At 52.9% G+C, this 11,991-nt stretch overlaps 1 pseudogene across 1 annotated transcript; it reads right to left on the bottom strand.

Annotated features, from left to right (window-relative positions):
• Positions 1-10,761: 10,761 nt before the first annotated feature.
• On the bottom strand, positions 10,762-11,673 carry LOC309603520 (olfactory receptor 14A16-like; annotated as a pseudogene). The gene has a single exon. The product of its transcript is annotated as an olfactory receptor 14A16-like (transcript).
• Between the last annotated feature and the right edge of the window lie 318 nt (positions 11,674-11,991).

The following is an 11,991-nucleotide window of genomic DNA, read 5'->3' as shown; positions in this document are numbered from 1 at the left end:
GGAGCTGCCATTGGACACCTGCTGTCTCTGGGCATGGAAACTGCCAAAGGAGATAAACCAGAAAAATTCAGAGAAGCTTCTCTGAGCAAAATTTGATTCATTCATTCGAAATACCTAAGGCAGCTTTTCTTTCTTGGGGGACTGTTATGCAGCTCCGAGGCTTCAGCTGTGGTTTGTGCTGGCTGAGTGTGCTGTGCAGAGCCGTGCCCTCTCCCCAGGGGCTCCTGGAGGGTCAGCCCTGCTTTACAGCAATGACCCATGGAGGCAGCAACAGCCCAGTGTGTTTGGAGGGAGGCTTCCTGGGGAGGAGTTCCCTGTGCTGCACTAGAGCGCAGGGTGAAAGCTCTGAAGGACACTTTTCGCACAGAGGCAGGTGGGAGATGAGGTGCAGGAAATGTGTCTCGTTACGCTGTGGTTTAGTATTCAGACACCCCCATCCCACTTGGGGAATATTCTGGAAAGCATAAAATTCCCTTGTTGCCCGGTTGCTCTCAGTGTAAACCTGCATCAGTGCTCCCATGCAGGAGGGCTGCTCTGTCCATCAGCCTGGTGCCCAGCTGCTCTGTGCTTGCACCCCTCCCAGCTGCAGGAGGACTGCACCCAGAGGTTGCTCCAACAAAAAACCCTGGACTGTCCTGGGAGCAGAGGGGTCCTGTTCAAGGTGCAGATTTCAAAACACCTCTCCTTTCCAGCACAGCTCTGCAGAGTATGATGGAGAGCACAGGACAAGGATGCTGATTGGCATGGGCAGATTGGGCGCTCTCAGATATCACCAATGTCCTACAGGAGAGCTGTGCCCTTCTGGAGTGATGCTCACAGCCCCGCAGGACTCCCTCTCCAGCCTGATCAGGTGTCTGAAGGTGCTGTCTGCTAAGGGAAGCAGTGTCTCAAGCCTGGAAAATGAAGAGAGGGCTTGGGCACCTTGGTCCCATGGAAACACCTCCAGGGCAGTGCCCTCCAGGTCAGGGCCAGAGCAGGCACTCAGCACCCCCACCCCTTGCCCCACACCACCACTGTTACTGCCAGGGAGCCCAAGAGCAGGAAGAAGAGCAGCACAAGCATGTGGAGAAACAAAGGAAAACCCTGTGACTCTCCTCCTAAGGGAAGCAAGGAGAGGAGAGGCAGCCAGGCACTCAGGAAAGCCTTCTGCTCACCCAGCAGAGCACAGCACCTCCCGGTTAGCAAAAGCCCCGGGCAGTCGCTCTCAGCCCCTTTGCCCTGCAGAGGGAAGCGGCCCCGTGTCAGGGGAGATGCCCCTCTGCTGTGCCAGAGCTCTGGCTGCAGAGGAGGCACCTCCTGCCCTGGACCACACAGCCTTGAGGGCAGAGGCTGTGCTGGGTGGGAGACGAGAGCAGGGGTCTTGCTCAGAGGAAGGTGTCTGCATTGGAGGGGATGACAGGGAGCTTCCCAAAGGCTCCCTCCCATGACATTGCGGGTTGGAGTTTCCTACAACACTCTGCCCATGTGTTTGCAGCCTGGAGCTATCCCTGGTGGGAACTGTTTTCTTCCTCCAAGTTTTCCCCGTCAGGGATCACAGACCCCATCACCAAGTCCCGTCTGCTCAGCTCTCACCTGAAGAAACCTCCCCGCTGCAGGCACTCTCTAGAGGTACTCCCCGTTTGCAGGCAGTGAGGAGCAGGTCAGACAAACCCTGCTGAGGAGAGCAAAGGTGATGCTGGTGCTCTCTGGAGGTAGAGGAGGGGATGGAAGCAGTTGACTTGCCTCCCACCAGACCTACTGATCTCTCAGTGTAGCAGCTCAGGACTCTCAGTCTCCCTCTCCAAACATAGCAGTGCCTTTTCCCTTTTTCCTGAAACAGCAGGAAACTGAAAGCATAGACTCAGGAAAGCTCTTTACCTTCAAGGGATCCCCTGCCACGGTCTTCCTCTGGAAAAGTCCCCTCTGAAATGCCCTGGGCAGCTCTGGATGCACAACCTGGCATCACCCATTCCCCCTTGTCTATCATGAGCCCCTGGGCTGGGAGGCCTCCTGACAGATCCCGTAGGCTGGAGGCTCTGATAGCTTTAGGAGACCCTTCCAGGAACGGCAGCTGCATTGCCCTGTACCAAGAGACTTACTGTGTCAAGGGCTGGAAAGATTTCTTCCCTTGCAGCTCGCCTCTCTCCTCCCCCTCCAGGCTGCCTTTAATCTCTCTCTGCCCTACTCCTTTTCCCAGAGCCCTGCTGCGCTTGGCAGAGGAGCTGCTCCTTGGCAGAGCTGTCTCTCTGCACTGCTGCCTGCTTCCCATGAGCTCCCTCCATCCCAGGAGCCCGTCTCAGCCCAGGAGGAGAGGACCTGCCCAAGACATCACTTGCTCTGCCCCCCACCCCACTCGGCGCTCCCTCCAGGTGTCCCTGGGGCTCTCCAGGAACCTCCTTGGGAAGAGACTGAAGGAATCACCGATGCTGCCTGTCTCACCTCTGCAGAGACGTTTCTTTGCAGCAGTGCCCTTTCTCCTCTCCGAGACACAGTTAGGTCTGAGACTCCCCCTTCCTTGGCCCATCATGAGACAGGACACCTGGGCACTGGCAGGGAGGCATCTCCTTTACCCATGCTGAGAGAAGGCAATCAGCTGAGGCAATGGAGGCATCTCCTCCTGGATTTGTAGTCCTGGGGCTGGAAGGGACCTCAGCTCCCTCCCATGCCTGCCACAAACCCACAGGAGGTGAGATTCCTCTTGCTTCAGTCATGGTGTCTACTAAAAATAGGCACCTGCACTCCTTTTCTGTGGTCCCATGGTCACTGATGGAGATGGAGACCAGGAATTCACCCACAAACACCTGGTGACATCTGAGGTGCCATGTGTAGTCCATGATAAAGGAGCAGTACTGAGAGACTGGGAAACATCTGGTGGCAGCACCCCGCAGCCTGGTGAGGATGCCAGCTGAAATGATGGCAGATGCCCACATTTAGGACATCACCACCCGTCCCTACTCACACTGTTCAGGGCCGCCTAGAGAGGTGTCCAGCTGACCAAATGGAGGTCTGTGCCAGAGGGAGAAGGAAGTCTTTCTCTTTCTCCCCTCCTTTAGCTGTATTGACTAGCTGTCCATTGCCTGTAACAAGAGCTGTCTCACACAGCCCCATGGAGCCTAACCTAATTCAGGGCAGCTGCTCGTTGAATGGCCAAACACAGGCCTGTATGGCTCTGTGAGACGCCAAGGCTCTCCACCAAACCTGCCTGTGGCTGGCAGGGACAGCACAGGACCTGCAGGGAAGCCATGTCCCCTCCGAGCGGGTGCGTGACAGACACCCCAGGCGCCATCTCAGATTCCTTCGGTGCTTGTGTGCAAGTGACTGATTGCCACCCCTGCAGTGAGGCCAGCCCTGTCCCATCTCTGTTCAGCAGATGCAAGGCACTGCATGAATAAGAAACACATTGCACTGGGCTCTCCACTTGTGGGCCTATGTTCTCAGCTTCTCCTTGTTCTCCTCTGCCCCATCCTTTACTCACCCTCTGGACGATACAGTCTTCAAAGAGCCCAGTGAATTTGGAGTGTGCCTAGATCACAGGATGTCCACACCCAAGGACGCTTTCAGCAGCACCTTGTCCTTCCAGGAGATCAGTGCCTCTCTCCACCAGAGTCCCTCCAGGGCTGCAAAGACACCACAGACAGCAATGGCCTCTCCTGCCAGGGCTGCCCAGCCCAGCCCTGTTGCTCTCTGACCTTGGGGACAGCAGGCATTGCTCTCTTTTGGGGCACCTCAAGTCTGTCTTACTATGCCATGTCTCTGCCATGCAGCAAAGCTTTTGCGCACATGGTGTCGTGGTTTAACCCCAGCCAGCAACTAAGCACCACGCAGCCGCTCGTTCACTCCCCCCCAGTGGGATGGGGAGAGAATCGGAAGGGTAAAAGGGAGGAAACTCGTGGGTTGAGATAAGAACAGTTTAATAATTGAAGTAAAATAAATTAGAACAGTTAAATAGGCAAAGCAAAAAACCGTGCACGCAAACAAAACAGAACAAGGAATTCATTCACTACTTCCCATCGGCAGGCAGGTGTTCAGCCATCCCCAGGAAAGCAGGGCTCCATCACGCGTAACGGTTACTTGGGAAGACAAACGCCATCACGCCCAATGTCCCCCTCCTTCCTTCTTTTTCCCCCAGCTTATATATATTGAGCATGACGTCATATGGTATGGAATAGCCCTTTGGCCAGTCTGCGTCAGCACCCCCGTGGCTGTGCCCCCTCCCAGCTTCTTGTGCCCCCGGCAGAGCAGGGGAAGCTGAAAAGTCCTTGACCAGTGTGAGCGCCACTTAGCGCCTATTTAGAGACAGCTTAGCACTACTTAGCAAGAACCAAAGCATCAGTGTATCATCGACATTGTTTCTCATCCTAAACCCAAAACACAGCCTCATACCAGCTACCAAGACGAAAATTAACTCTATCCCAGCTGAAGCCAGGACACATGGGCTCTTGGGTGCTTGGTGTCCCTGTTCAGCATGACAAGGCTGAGCTTGGCCTGGAGCCACGGCTCAGGGGCTGCAGCCCAGATGTGCAACACTCTCCTCTGACTGGGAACAGCCAGGAGGAGCTGGAGCCCCGAGGTCTGTCACAAGCTGTGACTTCTGAGGCACAGTGGGACACCTCCCACAGCTGGCGTGCTGCGATGGATGGATAAAGGTTCTTCACGAGACACAGGCTGGGAGCACCAGAAGAGGAATACTTTCTGTGTGAAGGAGTTGCTTGGATGTATGGAGCTCCTTGCTGGGAAAGTCAACAGGTTGGGTGAGCCCTTGTTGGTGAGGATCGGAGGAGAGGCCAGTTAGGGCGACATCGTGATGGGAGATAAAGAACTGGTGATCAAGGGGAGGAGGTGGACAGGCTCTTACTTAAGCAACCTATGGAAGTCTCCAGATCAGTGACATGGGGCTCTTTGAGGGGACTTTAATGACCCTGACATTCATTGGAGGGGGAACACAGCACTGTGAAAACAGCCCAATAGGTTTCTGGAGGGTGTTGGAGCAATTTCTTTGCAAAGCCACCAGCTGGACCAACAGAGATGATGCTCACCTGGATCAGGTCCTTGCAAACCATGAAGAGTCAGGAACTGAGCTTGGCCTGCAAAGATGAGGACATTTTCTCCACATTTATGTAGTATGGGAAGATTTTCATCAGCTGAAATGTTTGAGTACTGTTCATAGAGAGAGAATGTTTTCCTGTGCTGCCATCATGAAACTCTCCAGGATGTGTACTGCTCTCGGGAGAAGAAACCTTGATCTTCCCGGCACTTGCTTGGCCACTGCTCTGTCCAGTATGGAGTGTACTGAATCTCACTAATCTTCTAGGTATTCCCACATGTCCTGATTCAACTGACCCTTTCTCAAGTCATCTTCTCCAGCAGACTGTCTGCACAGATGCCTTTTTGAGTGTCCCTCTGGTTTTCCTCCTCCCATTACTCTCCATTCCCTCAGACCCCTCCCAAGTACCCAGGTGCTGCTTGGAGCTTCAGGCAGTTGAAAGCTTGCTGCTCCTGTCTCCTGACTGTCTCTGTAGCCAACTCCTTCATTACCTTTCTCTCTGTGCTTTTCCTACTAATCTCACTGAAGATTTTCCCCTCAAAAGTACAAGTGGGATTTAGTGGAGGCAACTGGGACTTCATGGACAGCTGAGGAATGTAATTTATTTTTTTACTGAACTATTCTTTTCTTTTTGATTTTTGTTGTTTTTGTTCTTGTTAACTAAGAGAAATGCTGTGTGTCTGTGCAGCCACTTGTCCAAGGAAAGCAGAAGGAAATGGAGGTTGAGACATCAGCTCCAGCCTGAGTGGGAAAAGCTTCCATTTGAACATGAGTGATGTGAGTTTCAGGTGACCGGTGAGAGAAATGGCAGGTTGGGGTGGGGTGGGGTGGGATGAAGAGTGTCTCTAGAGTGTCTGACAGAAAGGGTCTTGTTTTTCCTGCATGTTCATACTTCATCTTGAGACCCTCGGGATCAATATGACTTGGAGACTGTCTATATCATTTATTCTGTAAGCAGAAAAATAATGAAAATGCATAAATCTTTTAAAAATGTTATTTCTTTTTGACATCTTCTCATTTAGACTATACTTCTGAACTCTCCCTAATGAACCACACAAGAAGGGAGGCATTAAAGAAAACTGCAGAGGGCCATGGCATGTTAGGGTAGCTGCATTTCCGTGAGCCCTCTGCTGCCAAGTTCCCGAACTGCAGCTACCGAAAGGAGATGGAACAAGCCGCTGAAGAAGCCTTTAAAATGTGATTCAAATCTCCAGGACTCTGAGGGTGTCAGTGACCCCCCTGAGGGCCATCACAGGTGAAGCCATGAAGGGAAGCACGGGTGGAGGTACCCCTCCCTGGGGGCTGCCTTAAACTGGCAAGAGGTCAGCACTGGTTCCAGGTGACAAAGGCAATGTGCAGGTGGCTCTGCTGCCACGTCAGCCCTTGATGGGTTTCATCCAGAAGGATGAGCAAGCTCTGATCCCTGGCACCTGGGGAGGGAGATCCTTTTCCTCATGCGTTGCTCAGGGCTCTTGATGGAGCAGTGTGATGTGGGGGTGTGCAATGATGAGTGCAGGACAACCCTAGGAATGCCTGGACTCTAGGGGGGATGAGGAAGCATCGAGGCCATGGGGCTGTAAGGAAATGGTGTCCCCTTGTGGCTCTTGGTGGCAGTGACAATACTCATAGCTGAGAGGAGAGAGACCTTGGTTGTGTTGGGCAAGTCCCAGCCCCACCAAGGCCCTCAGTCATCTCCACCATGGGCTCTCCCGTGCTGTCCCATGCCTGCAGCAGTTCTCCTGCAGACTTTGGCCACCCCCCAGATTCCCCACCTCACTGTGTACCTAGGCTTTACATATGTCTTTTTGTGCTCCCTGCCTTTTGCTTCTAACACAAAGCAGTGGTTTTCTGGGGATTTGCCAAAGCTGTGAATCCCCAAGCAACACTTCCAGCTGCTTTCAAAGCTAATGCTCCTCAGTCACCTAAGATATCCCAGCACCGTACTTACTTATCACAGAATCATAGAAAGAATCATAGAATGGTTTGGGTTGGAAGGGATCGTTAAAGGTTATCTAGTCCAACCCTCCCTGCAGCGAGCAGGGCCATCTTCAATTAGATCAGGTTGCTCAGAGCCCCGTCCAACCTGACCTTGAATGGTTCCAGGGATGGGACATCTCCCACCTCTCTGGGCAACCTGTGCCAGTGTTTCACCACCCTCATTGCAAAAAAAGTTCTTCCTTATATCTAGTCTCAATCTACCCTCTTTTAGTTTGAAACCATTACCCCTTGTCCTGTCACTAAAGGCCCTACTAAAAAGTCTGTCCCCATCTTTCATGTAAACCCCCCTTTAATTACTGAAAGGCAGCAATAAGGCCTTCCCTGAGGCTTCTCTTCCCCAGGCTGAACAACCCCAACTCTCTCAGCCTTCCCTCACAGCAGAGGTGTTCCATCCCTCTGATCATTTTCGTGGCCCTCCCTAGATTCACTCCAACAGGTCCATGTCTATCCTGTACTGAGTGCTCTGGAGAAAAATGAGAAAAAACTTATTTTTTTCACTAATTTTCCAGGAGAAAAAAATTGCTTGGGGGTTATTATGAATGTGCATAAATATCTGATGGGAAGGAATGAAGACAAGGGAGCCAAACTCTTCTCGGGCCACTGTCAAGATAAGGGCTGATGGACACAGATAAAAACCCATGACATTCCCTCTGAACCCAAGAAAACACTTTTTCACTGTCAGGGTGCTCAAACACTGGAACAGGTTGCCCAGAGAGACTGAGGAGCCTCCATCCATGGAGGTATTCCAAACCCACCTAGACAAGGTCCTGAGCAACCTGCTCTACTGACCGTTTCTCAGCTGGGGAGTTGCACTTCATGAACTCCAGAGGTGCCTTCCAATCTCAATATCAATACACTATATAACAGGCAGAATAGTGGTAATGAAGTGACACTGGAAGATCGATATTTCTTTGGAATATCCCTTTTGAAAGGTCACAGGATTGCTAGAGGTCTCTTGGGAGTGAGGACAAGCCAATGTTGCAGTCATTGTTGAAAGAGGCCAAAAGTGCAGCCCCGGGAACGCCAGGCTGTACAAGCTCACTTGGGGGAGGAGTGAGCCTTCCCATGAGTGCTCTTGGGGGACATTGCTGGGCACCTCAAAGAGCAGAAGGTGTCCAAATGCAGTCAGCATGGATTAGCCAAGGGTAAATCCTGCCTCACCAACCTGATGGCCTTCCTGATGAAGGAACTGCTTTTATGCATGAGGGGACAACAGTGGATGTCCTTTACCTCCACTCCAGCAAGACTTTTGGCATGGTCTCCCTCGATATCCTGGTACCCACATTGGGCCATTACAGTCTGGATGGGTCAACAAACAGATGGGTGAAACACCAATTGGAGGATGAGGCTGAGAGAGCAGTGGAGAAGGGGTCATAGCCTACCTGGAGGCCAGTGGGCCATACTGGGGCATTGTGGGGCAGCACAGGGGACTCGCCTGAGCCCTGTGCAGTTTAACACCTGTATCCATGACGCAGAGGAGGCAACTGTCACCACGTCTGTGGATGGCACTAAATTGGGAGGACCATTGCTGTGCCCTAGGGATGCCATTCAGGGCAAACCTGACAGGCAGAAGGACTGTCGTGTCAGGAACTTCAGGAGATAGAAGACGGACCACAGCCTAACAGCCTGCAGTTGCAGGGCCTGGGGAGGCCTGGCTGGGGAGCAGCTCTGTGGAAAAGGCCCTGGTGGTGGTGGGGGACAGAAGGCAAAACATGACCCAGCAGTGAGACCTGGTAGCCAAGGCAGCCAGCAGAGTCCTGGAGTCTCACCAAAAGAGCGAGGGCAGTGATTGTCTCCCCCTGCTCATCGCTCCTTAGACCACCTGTACACAACCGTGTCCATTTTTGGGCCCCCACTGGGGAAGGGGAGGAGGGAGGGAGCGCCTGTGGGGCTGCTGGGCTCTTGGCCAGAGATCACCAGCACAGCAAGGGAGGTGTTGGTAAGTGGCAGGGAGTTGAGTGGAGAGTCATCGAGCTGCTGAGGGGCTGGAGCACTTGCCTGGGAGGAGAAAGTGGAGGAAAGGGCCTTGTTCAATGTGCAGAAGGGAAGGCATTGGGAACCTCATCGTGACCTTCCAGTCCCCATGGGGAGGCTTTCAGGAAAGTGAAACCGGTCTTCTCATGGTATTGCTTGGCAGGAGAATAATAGGCAAGAGTCAGATGTTGAAATGAGGAAGTTTCTGGCCAGAGATAAGGCAATGAGATATCTGCAGAGCATGGGGTGCTTTAGGCTGTAAACAGAATGTAAACCAATCCCCTGACTTGGGATCTCACTCAATGGAAATTTTCAATATTTGTCATGACCAAGCCATGAGCAGCTGATCTAGCTGGAGCTGTCCGAGAAGAGGCTTGGCTGAGAGTCCAGCTGTGGCAAGAGCTGTGGGACTTGGTGTGTAATGACTGTCCCGTAGGAAACTAGTTCCCTTTTTATTATTAATGGCCAGAGATGGAAATGGCCGGTGGGTGGGACGGGTCTGGGACAATTTTCTTGGAGTAGCTTCCCTGGGCTGTTCAGGACACATGGCACAGACAAGGACCCTATCTTCCACACGTTTGATGCCTTGCTTCCTTCACCATGACACCTGGCTCTGCACTGGGAGTGCTGGCTGCCCCTACCCTGCACACTCACACACCTTAGCTCTGCGCTGGTGTTTTTCTCTCCCGGGCTCTTTCCAGCCCAGCCCAGACCCTCCCCACCTCTCCCCACCTCCCCTGCCCTCTCCCCAGCCCAGCCCAGCCCAGCAGAGCAGCCCAGCCTGGGCTGGCTCCATGGCACTGCCCAGCGCAGGCTGCTGCAGAGCTCTGGGCACTCACCCCACAGCCCCAGCCCCTCTGAAGGCCACAGCAGCTGCTGGGGGGCAGGCAGCGGGGTTCAGGCTCCCCATCAGCCCCACGGCTGGTGCTGGCCACAAGGGCATGAGGAAACAGAAGCTAGGCACTCTCTGGCTTTCCTGAATTCATCTTGTAGGTGAGCCCCAACCCTGACTGAATTTTCCCCCTCCTCTGCTGCCACCAGCCCCACTCCCCAGGACAGCACCAGCGTCCTGGCCCTGGGGGTCCTCAGGCACCTCCTGTAGCTCTCCACTCTCCCCTCCCTGTGCCTGCTGAGTCCGCACTGACTCCCATGGCACTACAGAGTCCTTTTTCGTGGATACCGCGATTTACTGCTTTACTTTTGGGGAACTTCACATTTGAGGGTGTTTCACCTTCTGAGTCTCCATTCATTCCAACCCCAGGGCACGTGGGAAGTCCCCATCCTCTCCTCACCCCTCCAAATTAATTTCCAAAGAGTCTGGTACATACCATCAGTCCTGTCATACATGAAGCAACCTGAGGAGATAATGGGGAGCTCATGGACCATCTCCCCTGCCATTGGACACCAAGAAGAGAGCCTTTAAAGCCAGAACTTTTGATCCAATGGAACTCAACATTATCATGAGCTTAGCCTCAAAACCAGTGAGAACACAAGGAGAACAGAAACTAATTCCTTGGACATTTTCTTGGCACTGCACCCAGGAGATCTCCTTTAATCAAAGAGCTGCTATCTGACAGGCTACATGTGGCACAGTGTTGTGCAAGGGTCAGGCACAACAGGATCAAACCTCCACAGAAGGAGTATGAACCCAGACAATTATCTCTAAGTAGAATTATCACAGGAGAAGAAAGCAGACTTGTGGCCTAAGATAAACTCTAGGAAACATGCAGAGAAGAGGAGGCAGGTTATTGTCAGGGAAACATGATTTATTGGGCCCGTTTCCATAGGACATTTTTTATTTCCTTGTTCCTCATGCTGTAGATGAGGGGGTTCACTGCTGGAGGAACCACCGAGTACAGCACTGCCACCACCAGGTCCAGGGACGGGGAGGAGATGAAGGGGGGCTTCAGGTAGGCAAACATGGCAGTGCTGATAAACAGGGAGACCACGGCCAGGTGAGGGAGGCACGTGGAAAAGGCTTTGTGGCGTCCCTGCTCAGAGGGGATCCTCAGCACGGCCCTGAAGATCTGCACATAAGACACAATGAAAACAAAACACACAAAGTCCACAAAGAGACTAAACATAATAAGCCCAACCTCCCTGAGGTAGGAGTGTGAGCAGGAGAGCTTAAGGATCTGAGGGATTTCACAGAAGAACTGGTCCACAGCATTTCCATTGCAGAGCAGCAGTGAAAATGTATTGGTAGTATGCAGGAGAGCATAGAGGAACCCAGTGCCCCAGGCAGCTGCTGCCATGTGGACACAAGCTCTGCTGCCCAGGAGGGTCCCATAGTGCAGGGCTTTGCAAATGACAACATAGCGGTCATAGGCCATGATGGTGAGGAGAAAATACTCTGCTGAAATCAAAAAGACAAACAGAAAGAGCTGGGCTGCACATCCTGCATAGGAGATGGCCCTGGTGTTCCAGAGGGAATTGGCCATGGATTTCGGAAGAGTGGTGGACATGGATCCCAGGTCGAGGAGGGAGAGGTTGAGGAGGAAGAAGTACATGGGGGTGTGGAGGTGGTGGTTGCAGGCTACGGTGGTGATGATGAGGCCATTGCCCAGGAGGGCAGCGAGGTAGATGCCCAGGAAGAGCTAGAAGTGCAAGAGCTGCAGCTCCCGTGTGTCAGTGAATGCCAGGAGGAGGAACTGGGTGACAGAGCTGCTGTTGGACATTTTATCACTCTGGGCATGAGGATCTGTTCGAGGAGGTAAAAGAAGTGAGAAGTTAGCGCTGACCGCGTTCAGAAAAATCTATTCAATTTCTTATAGAAAGCCCCAATACCGCCCTTCACTTTTCCAAAAGTCCTTTGGTGAGCTCTGGTTGGTGCTGGCTGAGGGTGCCCCAGGGAGCAGGAGGCTCTGCTGGGGGCTCTGCAGGACTCAGTCCTGCCCTACAGCAACAGCTAAACAGGAACTCGGGGTGCTCTCAGATTAAATCTAGTCGTGATGTCAAAGAGCTTTTCAGCATTGTCACTCCCAGTTCACCTGACG

This window comes from Platalea leucorodia (genome assembly GCF_965183815.1).
Source record: "Platalea leucorodia genome assembly, contig: HAP1_HAP1_SCAFFOLD_119, whole genome shotgun sequence".
Classification (NCBI taxonomy): Eukaryota; Metazoa; Chordata; class Aves; order Pelecaniformes; family Threskiornithidae; genus Platalea; species Platalea leucorodia.
This window is presented reverse-complemented; position numbering and strand designations above follow the sequence as displayed.